The sequence below is a fragment of the Tenrec ecaudatus genome, chromosome 13 (genome assembly GCF_050624435.1).
Source record: "Tenrec ecaudatus isolate mTenEca1 chromosome 13, mTenEca1.hap1, whole genome shotgun sequence".
Taxonomy (NCBI): Eukaryota; Metazoa; Chordata; class Mammalia; order Afrosoricida; family Tenrecidae; genus Tenrec; species Tenrec ecaudatus.
The window spans coordinates 37,637,431-37,658,335 of record NC_134542.1 but is presented as its reverse complement, the minus strand read 5'-3'; the positions used below and the strand labels follow the sequence as shown (position 1 = coordinate 37,658,335).

At 46.0% G+C, this 20,905-nt stretch overlaps 1 non-coding gene and 1 pseudogene across 1 annotated transcript; both read right to left on the bottom strand.

The window, feature by feature from the left end:
• Positions 1–11,082: 11,082 nt before the first annotated feature.
• Positions 11,083–11,192, bottom strand: LOC142425142 (U6 spliceosomal RNA). Its single transcript, XR_012779511.1, has one exon. It is a non-coding gene; the product is annotated as a U6 spliceosomal RNA (small nuclear RNA).
• Positions 11,193–18,682: 7,490 nt separating this feature from the next.
• LOC142424479 (ATP synthase F(0) complex subunit C2, mitochondrial pseudogene) lies at positions 18,683–19,246 on the bottom strand (annotated as a pseudogene).
• Between the last annotated feature and the right edge of the window lie 1,659 nt (positions 19,247–20,905).

Below are 20,905 nucleotides of genomic sequence, written 5' to 3'. Positions count from 1 at the left end.
ATCTAGACTCAGTCATCACATACTTCTACTGCTTCTGAGTCTGATCTGGAAGGCTGATGTGGTAGGAATAAAAGCACATAAGGTCACAGGCTAGTCTTGTTTAAAACTGATGACCACGAAACTCAAATAGGCAGTTTCCAGGACTTGCATGACATTTTCCTAGGTGGGTCTCCTCCTGTTCTCACTCTCTCTGGTCTCCTCAAGCCCGGGTAGTGCTGTCTGGTAAGCACAGTCCACCCCCTGCTCCATGGGAGAAGCCGGAGGCCTTATACGGTCCTTATGAGTTGGAATCAATTCCTCGGCATCAGGTTTTTTGTTTTGTTTGAGTCTTGTCTCCTCAGACCTTTGCCTCCTTTCTCTTCCTCACTTTCATTTGATTCCTATCTCCAACCACCACATGTACCGGTCAATTTGCGTCTCGACTTGGATCCCCTGGTTTCATGGTAGCAAAGGCCACAGAAAAACTTACATTTGGGTCTTGGTAAGAAGTATTGAAAGCCAATAGTGAACACATCAATTTGTCTTGGATGTAGTAAAACCAAAATGCTCCTTAGGCATGAGGAGGGTGAAACTTGATCTCATATGTTCTCTTCAAGCCTTTAGGAGGATGCCAGACTCTGGGACAGGACACCAGGCCTGGTAGAGGGTCATGGAAGGAATGGCCTGACCCAGTGGCTACAGGAACCTGCGGTGTCATGTTCTGTGGTGCATGTGGCCCCTGTGAGGTGGAGCAGCCTCAACACGGAACAGCCAGAGCCATGGGTGATGCAGCGGTTACGTGCTGAAAGGCTGAGGAAGCAGCCTCACTCCGAGGTGCTGTAGGAGGTCTCATGATCTACTCAAAAACCGATCGTGAGTTAGGTGAAGGTTTACAAAGCAGATGGCCAGTGTGACAATCTGTACACATTTTGTTCCAACTCCTCCATTGAAATTGCTTTATCATTTATTCGGTGTTTCCTATTTCCATTCCTCCCTTTTTGCTAACCCTTTGGACTCATCATTGAGGAAAGGCTGCCCTTTGGTTCTGAACTGGCTGGTGATTCTATGGAATGAATTCCACGCCAGCTCTGAAGGGTGAGAAGGGCCAGGAGTCCTGGGGTTCCTGCAGTCTCCACTGGACCAGTAAGGTCATCATACCGATATCTGGAAGGTTAGAGTCTTGATCGTCCCTGGGGCACAGTTACCCTCTGCACTTGCCGGATTGCTATGTGTTGAAACAGGTTTGAGGACAGTGTGTTTAGTCTGGGTAGACTAGAGAAGCAAATCCAAGGACACACATGTGTATAAGAAAGAGGTTTATATACAAGAGCAATTGAACATCGAGAAAACATCCCAACCCAGTCCAGATCAAGTCCACAAGTCTGATATTAGCCCATATGTCTGATACCAATCTATAAAGTCCTCTTCAGACTCACAAAACACATGCAATGACACCAAATGTGGAAGATCACAGGCCACTGGGTAGAAAGTCTTTGGATCCAGTGGCATTGGCAACATATCAGTGCTGGCAGGGGTTTCTCTTTGGCTTCTCCAGCACCCAGGGCTGCATCAGGGTGGGTACATGTATCTTGTCCACTGCTATGACTCCTAGGGTGGGAGCAGAGAGTCTCCCACCTCCAAGGAGGAAATACCAGAATTCCCAGAATCCTTAGGGGAAGGCTATGCTCACACAGAAGTCTCATTGGGTATGGTCTGATTGACAGGCTAGACTCCACCCCTACACACTTAATCCTTAAATTGACAATTATATAACTACCACAGACAGCTAGCAACAGCAGCAATCAGTGAGCCATCTGTGCTACTCTAACACCAATGTGTCCCCTTGTGCCAGGACAGCACCTCCCATTATTCAAGCACCTCACCCCAGCAGCCTCCTGCTTCTCAACTTGCTCCCTTTATCAAATCATCTTCCTCAGCATGAGAGCATGCTGCAATAACTCTTTCCTGACAAATAACCCCCACCCCACTATGTCTGTCTTCTGTCAAGTGCCCAGAAGTACATCCAGAGATGAAGATTCCTGCCCAGTAGTTGCTTTCAGGGGGAACCTGTAGGGTAAGGAAGTTCTGCGGGACAGAGAAGACAGGTAAGAAGAGTTATACATGTTGTCTTGGCCTGACCCTGTGAGGAATAAAAACTACACCTCAGAGTTGGCCCCAAATAGAGGCAAGGGGGCTGGTGTTCATATGCCTCTGCTCCCCTTCCTTGGCTTAGGGCTGCTCCAGGTGGGTATGCTTCAACTTGCCTGTACTTCCTGTAGTCCAAGGACAAGAGTGGGGAGGAAGGATGCTCAAGGGGAACCTGAGATGAGTGTGCTTCCCGGACAGCATCTGCTACATTTCTCTGGACCGCACATCTTCTCCTTTGCTACATATCCCCCTAACAATTGCAAGGCCTGGGGTAAGAGTAAAACGGAAGGGCCCACACACATGATGTATAAATAGAAAGACTCCAGCAAGCCATTTAATACAACAGGTTTTATTCTCTTACTGTAAGTAAAGAGGTCTTAAAGCACGTGCTGATGAAGATGAAAATTACTTACAGCCGGACCAATAAGCAACATCAAGATAAATGGAGAAAAGTCTGAACCCCTCAAGGATTTCATCTTACTTAGATCTGCCATCACTGGCCAGGGAAGCCCAAGACCCGTTGCCTTGAGCAGTATGCTGCATTCGGGATCTATGGCATGGGGCAATATACTGTAATTGGGACATATTGCACAGAGAAAATTTTGTTGTTGTTTCTTTTATTAAACAGTTTTATTAGCATTTCATTCATTTCATATGATTCAGTAATTCAATCATATCAAGAATCATCACCACATTTAATTCTAGAACCTTTTCCTTAAAAAATTATTTTATTAGGGGCTCATACAACTCTTATCACAATCCATGCATATATCAATTGTGTAAAGCACATTTGTGCATTCACTCCCTTCATCATTCTCAAACATTTGCGCTCCACTTAAGCTCCACACAGGGAAAATTTGCTGCAAAAAGTATTTAAAAAGCAAAAACGTCACTGAGGTTTGACGATGTTTTCCATTGCCCCCTGTGTTAGTTTGGGTAGACTAGAAAAACAGATTCATAGAGACTCATATGTGAATAAGAAAGAGATTTATATACAAGAGTAATTGAATAATATCCCACCCCAGTCTAGATCAAGTCCATAAGTCTGATATTAACCCATATGTCCTATATCAATCTATAAAGTCCTCTTCAGACTTATGAAACACATGTAATGATGCTGAATGCAGAAAGATCACAGACCAGTGGTTGGTAGTCTTCTGGATCCAGTTGCATTGCAAACATCTCAGTGCTGGCAGGGGTCTCTACATGACTTCTTTGGCTCCAGAGGTCTGGTTGCATCAGGGTAGGTCCATGTGACTTCTCCAGCTCTCAGGGTGTAGCGCCACGTGTCTTGTCAGTAAAGCATCTCTCAGGGAATGAGCAAGGAGGTAAAAACAGGAGTTTCAAGAGTTCTCAGGAGAAGTCTACACCCACACACAGGCCTCATTGGCTATGGCCAGATTGACAGCCTAGACTCCACCCCTTCACTCTTAATCCTCTCAAGTCCCAAATTGACACCAGATTATGTAACTACCACACCCCCAAAGCTTTGAAAACTGGACAACAAATAAGGAAGACCAAAGAGTAGATGCCTTTCATTATGCTGCTGGTGAAGAACATTACATCTACCATGGGCCGCCCAACCCCCCAACAATCCTGCTTTGGAAAAAGTACATCCAGAATGTTCCTTAGAAGTGTGGATGGAAAAAAAAAAGTGTGGATGGAGGGACTTCCGCTCACGTACTTTGGATGTGGAGAAAGGTATCAGTGAAAATGAGGAAGACTCTCCTAGAAATGGGCTGACACAATGGTGGCAACCATGGGCTCAAACACAGCAACGATCGGGAAAATGGTTCAGGACCAGAGGTTCCCTGTGAGTCAGACAGACTTAAAAACACCCCAGCACAACTACCTCTAACCCAGCAGTTCTCAACCTGTGGGTCGCGACCCTGTTGGGGGGTCGAATGACCCTTTCACAGGGGTCTCCTAAGAACATCAGAAAACAGATATTTCCGATGGTCTTAGGAACCGAGACACGGCTCCTCTATCCGTCTCCAGGTGGGTACACCCACATGCTGATACGAGTACCCAGATTGAAGACTGTTACCCACGCTACCCCATGCTTCAAGACAAATTTCATTTATTTGTCATTAGAAATAAGTATTTCATGGGGAAGGGGGAGAAAATGGAGACCAGATAAGACTCATTCCTCTGGAGCTCCTGCTGCCAGACCAGAAAATCGAGAGGTAAGGTGAAGGAAACGGGAAGGTGGAGTCCTGAAATTAGAACTAGGGTACCAGGGTTTCTCCTGAACCCCTTTTTGTGTGGGATGTCCACTCACAAAGCAAATCAAGAATGCTTTAAAGTGCTCTAGCCTTGGCAAGCCCATAGGCGCCACCTGTGCCCTTGCCGGGAATAGCGATTTCAGCAGGCAGACGCCCAAGAGGGGACAGAATCCCAGACACAAGGGGAACCTCACTCGAGAGCTCTCCGCGTGGTTGGCTGCCTTGAGTCCATGGCCAGGGGAGTGGTGGTGGGTAGCCATAATTTAGAGTAAAGGAAAAAATATTGTATTACCTTAGGAAGATCGCAGTGTGGGAGAAAATAAGCAGAAAGTTGGGAGTCCAGGGAGCAAATGTAGTTCCAATTGGCCGAGAAGGAAACAACCCCTATAATAAGCTGGATTTCCCCCTCTGGGGGCCAGCCTGACAGCCCCCAAATTGGAGCACATCACAAGCAAAAAAAAGGGGGTGAAATATATATTATTGGTTTAAAACTCAAACCCCAGTCTGGTTGCTCAGCTCCAAGGAGCACATGGGTGGAGTCCCTTAACATAAATCAGCATAAGAAGCAACCTAGCTAAGGAATGCCAGAACTCAGCTACGGGGCCTGGCGGCTTTTAGCATAACAAAGACCCGCTGTAGCAAGAGTCAGGTTTAAACAGCAAGGAGCTGCAGCCCAGTGACTGTGAGAGACAATTAATTACATTTGAGTATACTCTAGCTGGCCAGGGAGATAAAAAAACAAACAAACAAACAAAATCCTCAGGCTCAACGGGATTTCTTTTTAACTTTTTTGTCTCCTCTTTGCCTCTTTCTTGGTCTCTCACATTCTACTGCTAACCTCCAGACCACTCCCCTTAGCCTAGGGCATTTATGCCTGTGCCACACCCAGCTAGGTGAGCTCCCTGGGTAGCTAGATAGGCTGGGAAAATCCCTGCTGATTCCCACCAGGGGATACTCTGCTCAATTTATTACTGGGGAATTCCTGCCTGTGTGCCTGGGGGCATAAGGCAGCTCAGCCAACACTCCTCAATGCTCCAAGCTGCCACAGGAACCTCTGCCCAACCTCTGCAACACCAAAGCAGGCAAACCTTCTGGGTCACTCCCCTGAGAGGGAAGTCACAGGAGGATAAAGGGGTAGGTTAATTCCATAGTGAAATAAGCTATAGGCAGTTTGAAGAAGCACTCCTACAAGTCTCCCAGAGAGAGCCAGTGCTCTTCGACTCCCAGGAAAATGGCACCTGGCTCATCTAAAACAACACAACGCAAACAGCCATCAGCTCCAACGACCTCAGTGAAAAAAAACGGGAGAAACAAAAGGCAATGTCAGAAGATGTTCTGAACATAATGACATGCATAAAGGAAGCAGACATTGAGCTGCCACAGAAAGAAATTTTCAGAATGCTACTTGGAGTCATAGAGGTTATGAGGGAAACAATACAGAAAAAGGATGAAATGATAGAAGAGGTAAAAGCCATAAATCAAAGAGAAATACAGGAGCTTAGGGAGGAGATAACAAAAACAAGTAGCACACTCATGGACCTCGAGAAGTGACTGGAGGAATCATCAGTGACTTGGAGGTCAGCCAAGCAGACTTTAACAAACGCGAACAAAAATCTAATAAGATCATCAGAGAAGCTGAAGAAAACTTAAGAGCTATGTCTGATGTTATGAAGCGGGACAACATTAGAATTATTGGCTTACTGGAGGAAGACACAACAAAGAAGTCATCTGCAACAATAGTGAGAGAATTCTTGGAGGAAAGCTTCCCCAGCTTAGTGAATGAAAATCAGACAACCATTCAGGAGGCTGAAAGAACCCCAGCTAGACTGAATCCCAAGAAGTCACCAAGGCACATAATAGTTAAATTATCCAACCTTGAGGAAAAGGAGAAAATAATGAGAGCAGCTAGGGAAAAATAATCAATCATATATAAAGGTTACAAAATAAGAATATACTCATATCTCTCAGCAGAAACTATGAAGAAGAGGAGAGAGTGAAGTAACATATTCAAAAAATTGAAGGAAAACAATGCAAACCCAAGAATACTCTACCCAGCCAAATTATCAGTCAAGATAGATGGAGAAGTAAGAGTCTTCCCAGCCAAGGAAAAACTCAAAGAATACATTAGAAGAAACCCAGCCCTACAAAAGATCCTTCCTAACCCAGTATTGGCAGAAGAACAACACCCATCAAGCATAAATAAGAGACCTCCACATAGAACAACCTCGCCCAGAGGGCAAAAAAGAGAAAACAGACCTAACCATGGCAAATGGGGCATAGGTAAAAAGCGAAGAAAGCTGATGGTGCCGGCTAACAAAAGATATAGTGTCTGGGGTCTTAAAGGCTTGAAGGTAAACAAGCATCCATCTAGCTCAGAAGCAACAAAGCCCACATGGAAGAAGCACACCAACTTGTGTGATCATAAGGTGTCAAGGCATCAGGTATCAGGCATCATCAGAACAAAAATCTTGCCATAGTGAATGAGCGGGGAAGTGCGGAGTGGAGACCCAAAGCCCATTTGTAGGCCACTGGACATCCCCTTACAGAAGAGTCTTGGAGAGGAGATGAGACAGTCAGGGTGTGACGTAGCAACGATCAAAAATACAACTTTCCTCTAGTTCCTAAATGCTTCCTTTTCCCCCCTCCCACTGTCATGATCTGAATCCTACCTTGCAAGCCTGGCTAGACCAGAGGATGTACACTGGTACAGATGGGAACTGAAAACACAGGGAAGCCAGGGCGGATGATCCCCTCAGGACCAGTGGTGTGAGTGGCGATACTGGGAGGGGATAGGGAGGGTGGGTTGGAAAGGGGGAACCTCTTTCAAGGATCTGCATGTGACTTCCTCCTTGGGGGACATACAACAGAAAAGTGGGGAAAGGGAGATGTGGGACAGAGCAAGATATGACAAAATAATAATTTATAAATTATCAGGGGTTCATGAGGGAGGGGGAGGGGGAAGGGAGGGGAAAAATGAGGACTTGATACCAGAGGCTTAGGTGGAGAGCAAATGTTTTAAGAATGATCAGGGAAATGAATGTACAAATGTGCTTTACACAATGGATGTATGTATGGATTGTGGTGGGAGGTGTATGAGTGCCTAATAAAAAAATAATAAAATGTAAAAAAAAATTACTATTGATGTATGGATTGTTATGAGAAATATAAGAGCCCCCAATAAAATGATTTATTAATTTTAAAAAGTATTTCATAGTATATAATGGCATATTGTCTTTATGATTAATCACTATGCTTTAATTATGTTCAATTTGTAACAGTGAAAATACATCCTGCCTAACCGATATTTACATGACAATCCATAGTAGTAGCAAAATTACAGTTATGAAGTAGCAACCAATATAATTTTATGGTTGGGAGTCACCACAACATGAGGAACTGTATGAAAGCATTGCACCAATAGGAAGGTTGAGAATCACTGTTCTAGTCCTTCATAATGACGTGCAAGGTCAGGTTAGAATTAGTGGGGAGTGCCTGTCCCGGCCCACTGGCTGCTTCTAGTTCACCACCTGCCCTCTACCCTTCCCACCTCCAGCTCTTCCCAGCCCACAGTGGGCCTAATGTAGTCTCTTGTCTGAGTCCTATTCTACTCTCAGCCCCACCCGCGGCTGCCACTCATTCACTCTTCGGTCGCTGAAGTGTGAGTGCCAGTGACGTGTTCTCCCTCCAGAGGAGAGGCTGGAAGTTGGTTTTGAGAAGTTTGGGAAGGAAACTTGGACAGAAACAGATGGGTTTCTGGGTATCCATATTGTGGTTTAGACATGGGGCAGTAGCATGTGCTTTGAGAGGGCATGACCTCTATGCCCTTCAGACCCTTGACTCCATAGGAAGGGACATGGCTGGGAAAGGGTCAGAACAGGGCCTCCCAAACACAGAACTAAGTGTAGGGGCCACTCTTGCCTAGGTCCAAGTGTAGGAGGTCCAGGTCAGCTATTATTTCTTGCTTAAAACTCACTGCCCTCAAGTCAATACTGACTTGTAGCCATCTCCTGTGGATTTCTGAGACTGTAACTATTTAAAGGAGTACAAAAACATCCATTCTTTTCCCCAAGCAGCTGCTGGTGGTTTTGAACTGCCAATCATGGGAATCACAGCCCAACACCTAACCACTAGGGTCTTGTTCAGATACTATAAGGTCTTTCTATTTGTGTTCCTTTTCTACCCTAACTACCTCTCTACAGAAGTCTGTTGTTCACATGGCAGTAGAAACATCAGCTGAAGTAGCAAATTAGATTGTGCTAGTGGTTTATGCATTGGGCTACCACACACAAGGTCTGCAGTTCAAAACCACTAATTGTTCCTTGGGAGAAAGGTGAGGCTTTCTACCCCTGGAAAGGTTGATAGTCTCAGAATCCCTAGGGAACAGCTGAGTAGTAAGGGTTTTTTTGGTTTTGAGTCTTTTTCAATTCTCAAAGCATTTCTCTCTGAGGTCCTTCATGAAGTCGTGAGCATTGATTGCCTCCATGGTGGCACAGTGTCCAGCTCCTGGCTCCTCCCGACCTCCTCAGAGCAGTGCTCCAGCTCTGCTCTTCTCTGTCCGATCTTGTCTTCCAGCCTTTGTGATAACGCATTCTTTTCCTCGTGGGGACTCACTGTCTTGCTCAATTTATGGTTCTGATCAAATGAAAGCAGCAAGCAACCCCACTCTCTTTAACCTGTCTGCTTTTCAGCACTTGGGACTCCTGACGGTCTATTTCAGGAGTTGTTTTGGTGGAAGTTTATACCGGAAATTAGGTTCTCACGGTGATTCCTATACTGTTTTCAGTGACGTTGGTTATTAGTCCTGTGAATTTTTTTTTTCTTTGAGCCTCTGATTTATTTCCTCCTCTTTGGCTCCAGATAAGTCGAGGCCAATAGATTGGTCTTCAAGGACAGCGTTTACGTTTTCAAGGTCTCAGATGCTATTCATTGAACTAGGTTCTAGAACCTAAGCTTCATGAACTATATGCTTTGCCAATTGACTGAGTTGTCCCATGAGGTTATGGTCCTAAGTCTTCAAACCCAGTAAGCCAATCCCCAGAAGTGTTTGAGTCTGTCTTGTAAGTACTGGCAACTGTGTCCCCACATTCTTTACTACATATGTGAATATATATGCATCATACATATACAGATATTATATATTTCCTTTCTTATTCCCACGAGGGTGCAAGTTCTCCTTAGACGGAGAATGCTGTCTTGTTCATGGCTGCATCCTTGGAGGCTAGAGTCGTGTCTGACAGGTAAAGGGCCGTGTCTGAGCATCAAAGGGCCCACATCTAAGCACATGGCTGTCCTTTTCCAAATCGATGTAGAAAAGCATGCCCCTCTCACAAGATCCGTGTCTTTGCTGTGGAGTGGCGCTTGCTCCTGCTCCTAGTCTATGTCTTTCTCTTCCTATCATACTGGAAACCCTAATGTGTGCATGCACATATGAAAACTGTCACACTGAGTCAGATCAGTTATCTGTTACATTAGAATTTTGTGGAACAATTTTCCATAAATCAATTTAAAGATTAGAGATACAAGGGGGTACCCCCCCAAAAAAACCCATAAAAGTTTTAAAGTTATGTATTTAAACTTAAAAAAAAACTTATCATCTTCAAAGTACTCTCTGTTACATTTCATACAATCATCAAATCTGCGATTCCATTCTTGGAAATGGAATCATTCTTTTCAAAATCATCTGTCTGGATGGCTGATAGCACCTCCCTAGTCTTTTTTTCCAACTTTTCTAAGTCTTTATATCTCAGTCCTTTCATGTTCCACTGCATTCTCAGAAACAAAAAGAAGTTGCATGGAGCGAGGTCAGGTGAGTCAGGTGCATGGGGCAAAAGAGGTATGCTGTTTTTTGCCAAAAAATTTCACACTGAGATGGCTGTGTGAGCAGGTAACCCTCTCATGGTGGCAAAAACAGTCCCCTGTTGGCCACAGATTAGGCTTTTTTGGGTCACACATTGTTACACAATCTTTTCAGAACCTCTAAATAGAAAGCTTGATCGACAATCTGACCTGGTGGAATGAACTCCAACTGTGCTATCCCCTTCACATAAAAAAACCCAGTGAGCATCATCTTGATCTTTGATTTCATTTGATGAACTTATTTTGGGAGAGATGATGATGGCATCTTCCATGAGCTTGACTGATGTTTGCTTTCAGGGTCATAATGGCCTTGGGGAAAATATTTAAAAGTCTGTCCTATGTGTTTGAACACAAGTGCATGAATTTTGTTGAAATTTTCCTGTTTGGGAAGTTGATGGACATCCAGAACGAGGTGTGTCATCAATTGAGATTTCGCCTTTTTGGAGTTTTTCACCTTTTTTGAGTTTTTCCCAAAGTGTTGTCCTTGTAGCTGTGTTCAACAGCACAACGTTTCTGCAGCATTTTTTCCTGAGCAGGAAACAAAAATTACGGCCACACACTGTTCTCTTAATCGACCATCACAAAAAATGAGGTTTGATGGAAACTGCTTCCATGAAAACAATTCACTGTGACCAGACCCTTCCCAGGTGACGCCACTGGGTGCACTAACTCTAAGCAAGTCGCTCCATGCTGTGTACTATGAAAACTCTGCCCAGGGAGCTTTTGCCCCTTTGTGTGTGCGGGGGGGATACCCCCTCATATTCCATGCTCTGTAACCCCCACCATACACACCTCCAAATAAGCTCTACCTTCTCCTTTCATAGTCCACTATGGATCTATTAGTTATGCAAAACTAAAACACAACATTTTTTTTAAAAAAGAGGAATGCTTCACAATTAGCCATGCCCTCCGTAGGCAGGGCCATGCCAATCTTCTCTGTATCATTTTGACTTCAGTGTCTGTATTGCTGAAGAGGGAGAGCACTTGGCTGAACAAATTGCCTGTGACTTTTAGGCTTGATGGTGGGCCAAGGTTTTCCAGGCAGATCTCTCCAGAGAGAGCTGCCATCCCCCTGACTCAGTGTCTGGCCAGGGGCCAGCAGAGCCTGAAGGAAGCTGTTCCAGGACATGCCCTTGGCATATCCGACCTCCTACCGAGGCCTTTCCTTGGAAGGAAGCACTGCAGGGTCCTGCGCCTCCTCGCAATCGCTGACACACTTGAGCGCATTGATGCTGCCCTGGAGTCCGTCCATCTCCATGACGGTCTTCCTCCTTTTCACAGACACTGTGCTTTTCCAAGCCTGACGTCCCTTTCTTGAGGCTGGCCTCTCCCGGTCGCATGTCCACTGAACGTGAGCGGAGCATCGCTGTCTTTCCGGGGCCCCTCTTGTGAGACCTCCTTACTGCTGGGAGGAATCCCTGAAGACGCTGTTCTCTGCTCAGGGGCAGGCCCTCCTTCTTGCTGCATTCCAGGCCCAGAAAGCTTCCGGAGCCTGTTCCATGCTCCCTCCGTGAGCCGTGATCTGACCTTGGCCCAGGGCAGTTCAATGGGGGGAAATGAAACCATGTGAGTCATGTTTGCTTCCGGGAATTTAATGCTTGGACTATTGCAGGAAGTGAGTAAAAGCCAGGGGCTGCGCTTTGTTTGCGGCTTGTCAGCTCTGCTCAGCTCCTGACAGGGTGAAGCTCTTGGAGCAGAAGCAAGGTGTCTGCATTCCATCATTTTTTTTCTTTCCTTGGGCTTTCATTTGAATTTCAGTTGCATAGAAACTTTCAAATTTAAATATAACAAAGGGGACCCATAATTCTTACAGGGAGAAAGAAATTGAGATCTCCATAGCACACCGTACAAAACATTTAATTCCACATGTTTCAAGGACCAAACTGTGAACAGAACACTGGTGAACCAAAATTAAAAATATATGTATTGCAAGCATCTTGAGGAAAGATGGAAAATAAGTGAGAACCTTAAGGAAAGGGTGGATGCTTCTGTTTTTAAACAGGACCAGCTATAAACTGGGAAATGGTATCGGCTGCATAGCTCACCGAAAAGGGACAGGTATCCAAAATATGCAAAGAACCTCTACAAATCTACAGAAAATTAATCCAATTACGTGGGCAAGAAATTTAACCATTAATTAATAGAAAGGGCAATACCAGTGAGCAATAAGGTCGGCACAGAGTACTGAACGTGCCATGCACTGCCCAAGAATGAACAGCTCTGTCTTGGAACACGGAGAGGCTTTTCCTTACATGCTTTGGACATGTTCTCAGGAGGAACTGGTCTCTGGAAGTACATCGTGTTTGGCAAAGTAGAGGGTCGGCGACAGAGAGAAAGACCCTCAGGGAGATGGAGTGAAATGCCTGATGCAGCTGAACTCGGTTCATGAAAGAAAAAGACACCACATTGTTGTGCGTCTGTTCTGACTCAGCGGCCTAGTGGTCGCCTTGGAGGCTATTGTAGCCATGGTGTCAATCCATCTTGCTGAGAGTCTTCCTTTTGGCACGGACCCTCTCACCGGCATCATGTGCTTTTCCAGGCTCCGGTCTCCCCTGGTACCATGGCTCATGCGGATGAGAGGAAGGCCCTCCATCTTGCTGCTCAGGAGCGCCCTGGCTGTACTTCCTTCCCGACAGAGTTGTTCGGTCTTTGGCAGGTCACGGTCACGGCCAGTCGTCCCCACCACCGTTGCTTCCGTGGTCTTTTTATAGGTTGGGCTGCTGGGCGACCGCCCTGAAATGCCAACGACAAACCAGTCGGGCAACTTTATCAGCAGCTGCAGGCCTGTGAGAGATGGACTTTGTTCACGCTAAAGATCTGGCAAAATATTAAAGTAGGGGACCCACCTGTACTGACTAGAAAAGTGATTCAGTCAGTAACTGGAAGTGCCCATCCAGCCTCGCCAGGACTTTGGCACTGACTTCTGGGGCCTACCTGTTCTTTCCTCTCCGGGAGTTTCTGGGAAAAGAAACGACACATGTTCCATGAAAGGAAAGAAGAGAGCAGAGGCGGGCCCCCGGGCGGGCGGTCAGCTCTCAGCAGCTTCCCTCTCTCATCCACCTGTACTCAGACACCTCCACTCAGCACACAGAGCAGCAGTGTTTGCCTGCTGGCTTCTCCGTCCACCCATCAGGTGCTTTCCCTCCAGTTTCCAACGCCTTCGAGCAGTGGTTCTCCACCTTCCTCATGCCGCAGCCCTTTCATGCAGTTCCTCAGGTTGTGGTGACCCCCCAACCATACAATTATTTCCGTTGCTACTTCATCACTGTCATTTTGTTACTGTTATGCATCAAGCGTCCCCACACAGGTTGAGCACCGCTGCCTTAGAGCAAGACTTAAATTTGGCCTCATTTCACCACCCACCTTCTATTTCTGGTAGGAGCCGCGGTAGGTAGTGGTTACACGTTGGGCAAGGCTCCATCGACATGGTCTGCAGTTCGAAACCACCAGGGAGAAAGACTGGGCTTTCTACTCCTGCTAACAGTGAACAGTTTGGCAGCCCACAGCGGCTGCGGTGACCCCGCATGCACTGGATGGCAGCGTGTCTGGTTTCGGTTTTCATTTCTTGTTGAGTCATCTGTGTCTGCAAAAGGAAGTTGTCTGTTTCATCTGTTGGATTGGGCACACGGAAGAATTACGACCAGTTGAGATGCAAACACGGCAAAAGGAGTTTTATTTTTGGACTAGCTCGAGCTAGGGCTTTTTCCCTGCACTGCCCAGCGCAGCGGGACCCAGCGTCCAGAAGGGAATCAGCCCCAAGATCTTTGTTCCCTGGGCTTTTATGGGGCCAGGGACCGGGGGCAGTCCAGTGTTGCTGTTCTTTAAATTTATTGGAGAAAACTTCTGGCATCAGTGTTGTCCAGTGGTGGTTGGCAAGCAGTTTCCCGCGTGTTTTCTTGACTGGTCAATCGGGGGTGGTGGTCGCTGCTCCCTACTGCTCCCTACTGGGACAGAATTACCTCAGTGTCCAGGAATCTGAAATTAGAGCTTAAGCCTGCCCCAGACTTTGGTTTTATACAGCCTGTCATGGTGCTGGTGCTGGCAGTTATAAACCAGGACCCCACACATCCACGTTATGTATGTTTTGGTGCCATGATGGTATTCATGATACTCCATTGTTGTCCTTCAAACTATGTGAAATCTATATGCGATATCATCGCTCTTACCTTGATCGCAGTCATTCCTATCTTCTTATTGATTTGCCTGTGGGGTTCATTGATTTTCTTTATTGTTTTTAGTTTTATATTTCATTGATTTCTTCTCCCATCTATCTTACTCCCTTTCTTCTGTGCTTATTGGCATGTTTTTTGTTCCTTTCCTGCCCTGCATTCTAAGATGGAAGTGTAGGTCAGTTTGAGACTTTTCTCTTTTTCCCCCTAATAGCTAGGGCTTGGTGCTGTATACAATTTTTCCTAAATGCTACTTTGTTGTAATCCCACACATGTTGATGTGCTTTGTTTCATTTTGATTTAATTCAGAATCCTTTCTTGTTGCTCTTAAAATTTTTTTGCAGGGGGCCCTTAGGGCATTTAGGAGTGTATTACTTATTTTAAACATATTTGAGACAATTTCCAGACATCTTTCTGTTTCCCAGGCAAATAGCAAATTCCGGATGCTCATGAAGCAAGATATTCCATTTCTTTAAAGTCCACTGATATCAAGTAGCTTCAGACTCCCGGTGACCCTGGAGGGCAGAGTGAATTGCCTCATGGTCTTTCCAAGTCAGTATGCCTTTAAGGAAGCAGTCAGCCTCAACTTAATTCCATGGGGCAGCTGGTGCATTTGAACTGGCATTCCTTTGGTTAGCAGCTGAGTGCTTCCTGACTGCACCATCCGGGACCCCTTTCAATTCCTCAGAGAGAGAATTCCCTGAAGAGCTTCACTTATTTTGTTACAGGTCATTACAGGGTGCCTGCCAGAGCACTAGTGGACAACGCCCTAAGAAGACCACCAGAGGGCAGTAAGTCAACATGAAAATTCAATTGAAACGCTATTAGGGGACCAGGAGTCCATTTTGATTTAGAGCACCCCCATTTGCTGAAGCCAGGTGGCTTTTGGCCAGAAGCAGAGAATACCAGCACGATGCTTACTTGTGTTTATTGACTAGGCCAAGGCAGCAACTGTGTGCACCATAACAAACTATGGCTAGCCTTGAAAAGAAAGAGAATTTCAGAACACTTCGATTGTGTTCATTGTGTGCTCATGTGGAGCCTGTGCGTGGATCAAGAAGCAGTTGTGGGAACAAACCAAGGGAATCCTGTTTGGTTTAAAATCAGAAAAGGTGTGGGACAGGGTTGTATCCTCTCCCTGTACTTATTCAATGCGCATGCACTGCAAGTAAAGAAGCTGCATTACATGAAGCACGTGGGCCTCAGAACTGGGGGAAAGGCTTTTGAATAACCTGCGACAGACTGCAGTCACAGCCTCACTCGCAGAAAGCGAGGAGGACCTGAGGCGCTCGCTGATGAAGATGAAGGATCGCAGCCTTCTGTAAGGACTACAACTCAATCTAAAGAAGGCCAACATCCGCATAAGTGGACCGTCGGGGAGCAAGACAAAAACCTTGACTACTTCAATCTTTTCTCAGAGCCACAAGCAAAGCTTATGGAAACAAGCCGTCAAGAGAGCAAACGACATGTTCCGTTGGGGACATTTGCTGCACATTTGCCGCACAAGTCCCCTTTAGATAAAGTGCTGAAAAGCAGGAAAGTTACTTTGAGCCCGGTCTTCTCAACGGCCTCACAGGCCTGCGAGAGCTGGACCTCGTGCTGTAGCAGGCAGGGTCGCTGTGAGTTGGAACCACCTCAAGGGCCCCTAACAACACTATAACCCAGGGACACCACTCAGGTTCATGTGACCCAGGGCAGTAACTCGCCGGGTAACCACCAAGCACCTCCTTCAATGCCCGACCACACAGAATCCCGAGTAAGCTTTATCATCCATTTAAATAATAAGATAGTATGCGATAGATACAGCTATACATAGCTTACATGTAACATTTCTTAGATGGTGTCAAAGACGGGACTCTCCTAACGTGTGATTCGCGAACACATTTTGCTGTCATAAATGTTAGCTCTACAGCTCAGGACCCCGAAGCTTCCTTGGCTTCTAGTTAAGCATGAATTTTGGAGAGATGAGAGGTATGCTTAGACTGCCGATTTTTTCCTGATTGTCTGTCATGTGACTTGGCAGCAGACAGTCTTCTATCCTCCTGTAAAACTTTCAAACTTCCTGTGCTGGCGGTGGAAGCTGGGGCTGCTGGGTAACAAGGCAGCAGTGACTGCCTGGTTTGGCTTCAGCCTTTCTCCTGTGGGATTCCCCTTTGGGTCTCATTACCACAACTTATTAACACGACGGAATTGGTCTTGATTTTTTTAGAGCAGATCTTTCCCACACACAGACTCTCTCTCTCTCTCTCTCTCTCTCTCTCTCTCTTTCTCTCTCCTGGTAATGAATTCACTCTTTCTGTCCCCTACCACTTAAGGAATTGACAAAATAAAGACAAATATTCAGATCAATATAATGGATGTAGGACAAGAGAATCATGGTGGTGGTGGGGGGGTAGGGAATATTACTCAGAGAGACAAAGGACATTTGGATACAAGGGTGAACCTTGATAAAATTACACTAAGTCAAATTTGAGACACAAGAGGACAAATATTGCACCATTCCACTTCTATGAACCGCCTGGAACGGCAGATGTGTAGAAGCAGAAAGCACACGAGTGGCTCCCAGGGGCTGGGAGAGGGGAGCACGCAGAGTTGTTTGCTTAAGCACTGAGGTTCTACGTGGGGTGATGGAGAAGTTGTGGAAACGTTAGTGGTGATGGCTAAAAAGCAAACAGACAAATAGCAAAGCCAGGGATGGAGAATCCTATCCTATTGATTAAGGGCAGGGTTAGTTCTGCCCTTCTGTGAGTTTCTGTGTCTCAAGTTATTTTTAGACTCCTGGGTGCTGCCACTTGTCTAGATAGGTTTGTTTTAATTTATTGGGGGCTCTTACAGCTCTTATCACAACCCATACATCTATCTATCCATTGTGTCAAACACATCCGTACATATGTTGTCATCATCTTTTACAAAGCATTTTCTTTCTACTTGAGCCCTTGTGTCAGCTCCTCATTTCCCCCCTCCCTCCTCCACCTTCTCTGCCCCATGCCCCCTTGATAATTTATACATATTTTTTTTCATGTCTTATACAGACCACTATCTCATTTCACCCACTTTTCTGCTGTCCATCCCTCTGGGAGGAGGGCCATGCCTCATTGTGATTGGTTCTGTCTTCCTGCCCTGCCCACCTTACCTTCCTACTATTGCCACTCCCCTTATTGGTCCTGAGGGGTTTATCTGTTCTGGATCCCCTGTGTTTCGAGCTCTTATCTGTATCAGTATAAATGTTCTGGTCCAGCCAGATTTGTAAGATAGAACTGAGGTCATGGTAGTGGGGAAGTGGGGGGTGGTAGCGGGGAGGAAGCATTGAAGAATGAGGGGAAGGCTGTGTGTTTCGTCGGTGCTATACTGCACCCAGACTAGATAGTTTTAAACCTCTGAGAGCCCAGTCACAGGAGGTTTGTGTTCGGAGTCAGCTGGGAGGAAACAGTATCCTCTAATGAGGGGACTTGACCACTAACAATGAAGACAATGACAGCAGCGTTTACACATCTTTGTTGTGGTACTTATTTATGACTCTACTCTTAGGACATTACACCCCCTCCCCCCCCAAATAAAAAGTATCTGCTATGTTTTTGCTTATTTCTACTGGGTGCTGTCTTCCTCTGGAGGAGCTTGAAATGGAAACCGGGATTTCAGCGGCAGGACCAGAGCTCACTCACCTCTCCATGAGCCCGGGGTCCTGCTGAGGACCACCCCACCCAGCCTGTGCTCTTGTCTCCAGCACAAGCCCAGGTGCTGCTGCACTTCAGTTAGTTGGCTTCGGAGTGGCTTGAGTCTGCCCCTCCCCCACACCACTGCCACCAGTCTCCTTTGACTCACAGCCACCCTGTAGGACAGACAGAGTAGACTGCCTGCTTTGGGTTTCTAAGGCTGTAAATCCTGTATGTTTTGGTGGGTTTTTTTGTTTGTTTGTTTTGTTTTTCAGATTTTTTCTTCAGGGTTTTTTGGTGTGTGTGTTTCTTTTTTATGTTTTTTTAATCGATCACTTTACTGGGGGTTCTTACAGATATTATAATGATCCATGAATCAATTACATCAAGTGAACTTGTACAGATGCGCCACCATCATTTTCAAAACATTTTCTTTCTACTTGAGCCCCTTGATATCAGCTCCTTTTTATTCCCTACCTTACTATTAAAAAAATCATTTTATTTGGGGCTCTTACAGCTCATAAAACAATCCAAATCCATACATCGATTGTATCAAACTCATTTGTACATAAGTTGCCATAATCATACTCAAAACATTTTCTTTCTTTCTTTATGAATACAGTATTTATTTGTCTTCCCTGTCAGACCCTGAGCCAATTTCTTTCCCCGGGCTGCCTGGGGAGGTGCAGGGAAAGCAGACATATAGGGCAGACGAGGCGCGGGACAGAGAACTCTGGGAGGTGAAGAAGGCTCCTTCACATGGCGAAGCGGATGAGGAAGGCCACCATCAGGCAGAAAAGCCCCATGGCCTCCGAGAGGGCGAAGCCCAGGATGGCGTAGGAGAAGAGCTGCAGCTTCAGAGAAGGGTTCCTGGCATCACCAATGATGAGGCTCCCAAACACAGTCCCAATGCCAGCTCCAGAGCCGGCCACTCCAACTGTGGCAGCCCCGGCCCCAATGAACTTGGCGGCTGTGTCATTGTCCCTGGAGACGGTGTTGGTTTGGAAGCTGCGACTAGGGATGCGTGAGGTCAGGGGACGTGGGGCTGTCCAGCTGCTGGAGCGCTCGTCTGTCAGTGTCTCAGGCCGTTTCTGCACCAAAACAGACAGTGGTCGGCTACGCAGCTGGGAGGTGCTCCTGACCAGGGAAGGGGTGGAGACGAATTTGGCGCAGGCGTACATTTTTAGGGGGTGAGGGGCAGTAGCAGGCAAGCTGCTCCTAGTGCAGAGAAGACAGAGAGAACATTTTCTTTCTACCTGAGCCCTTGGTATCAGCTCCTCTTTTTTCCCTCTCCTACCCTGCACCCTCCCACCCTTGTGACCCCTCGATAAATTATATTATTTTCATATCTTACACTGCCCACTGTCTCTCTTCACCCACGTTTCTGTTGTTTGACCCCCTATGGTGGGGTGTGTGTGTGTTAGTTATAAGTCAATCATTGCGATCGGTTCCCCCTACCTCTGCCCTACCCTCATGGTATCATTACTCCCATTATTGTTCCTGGGGGCTTTATCTCTCCTGGATTCTGTGTGTTCAGAGCTCTTATTTGTACCAGTGTACATTGGATTTGTAAGGTAGAGCTGGGGGTCATGATACTGTGTGTGTGTGTGTGTGTGTGAAGCATTAAAGAACTTAAGGAATGTTGCGTGTTCCATTGGTGCTATAGTGCACCCTGGCAGCCTCCTTCCTTCCTTGTGACCCTTCTGGGAGGGGAGGTCCAATTGTCTACAGATGGGTTTGGGTCTTCACTCCAAGCCCCCTCATTCGCATTGATATCCTTGTTTGTTTGGGAACTGCTGATGCCTAATGCCTGATTCTGTTGACACCTTGTGATCACACAGGCTGGTGTGCTTCTTCCATGTGGGCTTTGTTGCTTCCCTGATAGATGGCCCCTTTTTTAACTTCAAATGGCTGTACATCTTTGTGGGACAAGAAAGCCTCCTCTCTCTTCCACAGAACATCTGGTGAATTCCAACTGCTGACGGTTAGCACAGGTATAACCCACTACACCACCTTGTTAAGTCTGAACTTGAGAAAACTTAGCATACTTGTAGGTCTCTGCTGAGGGTTATTTTTCTGTCCAGGAGAGAATGGTGAGATTCTGCTAAGGATTTTAGGATCCAAGGGGATACTTTCAGGTGAATGATTTTAATTGGCTCAATGCATAATAAAGAGATTTCGCACGAGCCAGTGTTTATTATAATCCCAAAGCAAGGATGAATACTTTTGTACATTTGAGTAAATGACTCAATTTTTCTTTAAGACACATTTCTCCTATTTGTTAATATGGCAATTGTAGTAGCATCTAGTTCACATGGTTGCTGTAAAAGGAGATAAAATATATTTATATAGGTTACCTATATTCATATCGCATAATAAAATATGTTAATATGCAAATGCATAGACTTGAGCAACATGTATTATTATCATGTACCATAAACTACACAATGTCATGCTCAGATTAAATTTTTCTGAAGTGTGAGAAACTTATGTTGGGGCCTCTCTGACCTCCCTGGGCTTCACGAGGGAGGAGAATCAAACCACATAAACTCAGGGCCAATTGCCACAGGGCAGACAGAGCTTAGACATGCTTCTACCCTTCATGCTCTTTTACCCAATTCTGACACCAACCATTCTGCCCAGGACACCGTACCCTATGCTGGGTTCGCTGACCCAGTGCAAGGGGCACACAGAACCCACAGATCATCCTCACACTGATGTAGGGTTATTAGGAAAGTTAACAGGAACCGTTAAGAAACATCAGCAAATATTAAGGACACAGTCACTGGTCGACAGTAACACCTCTCCTCAGCCAGCAGCCAAGTGCTCAGCCTCTCAGCTACATGGTCCCTTGAGCCTTGCCCCTGTGGACCAG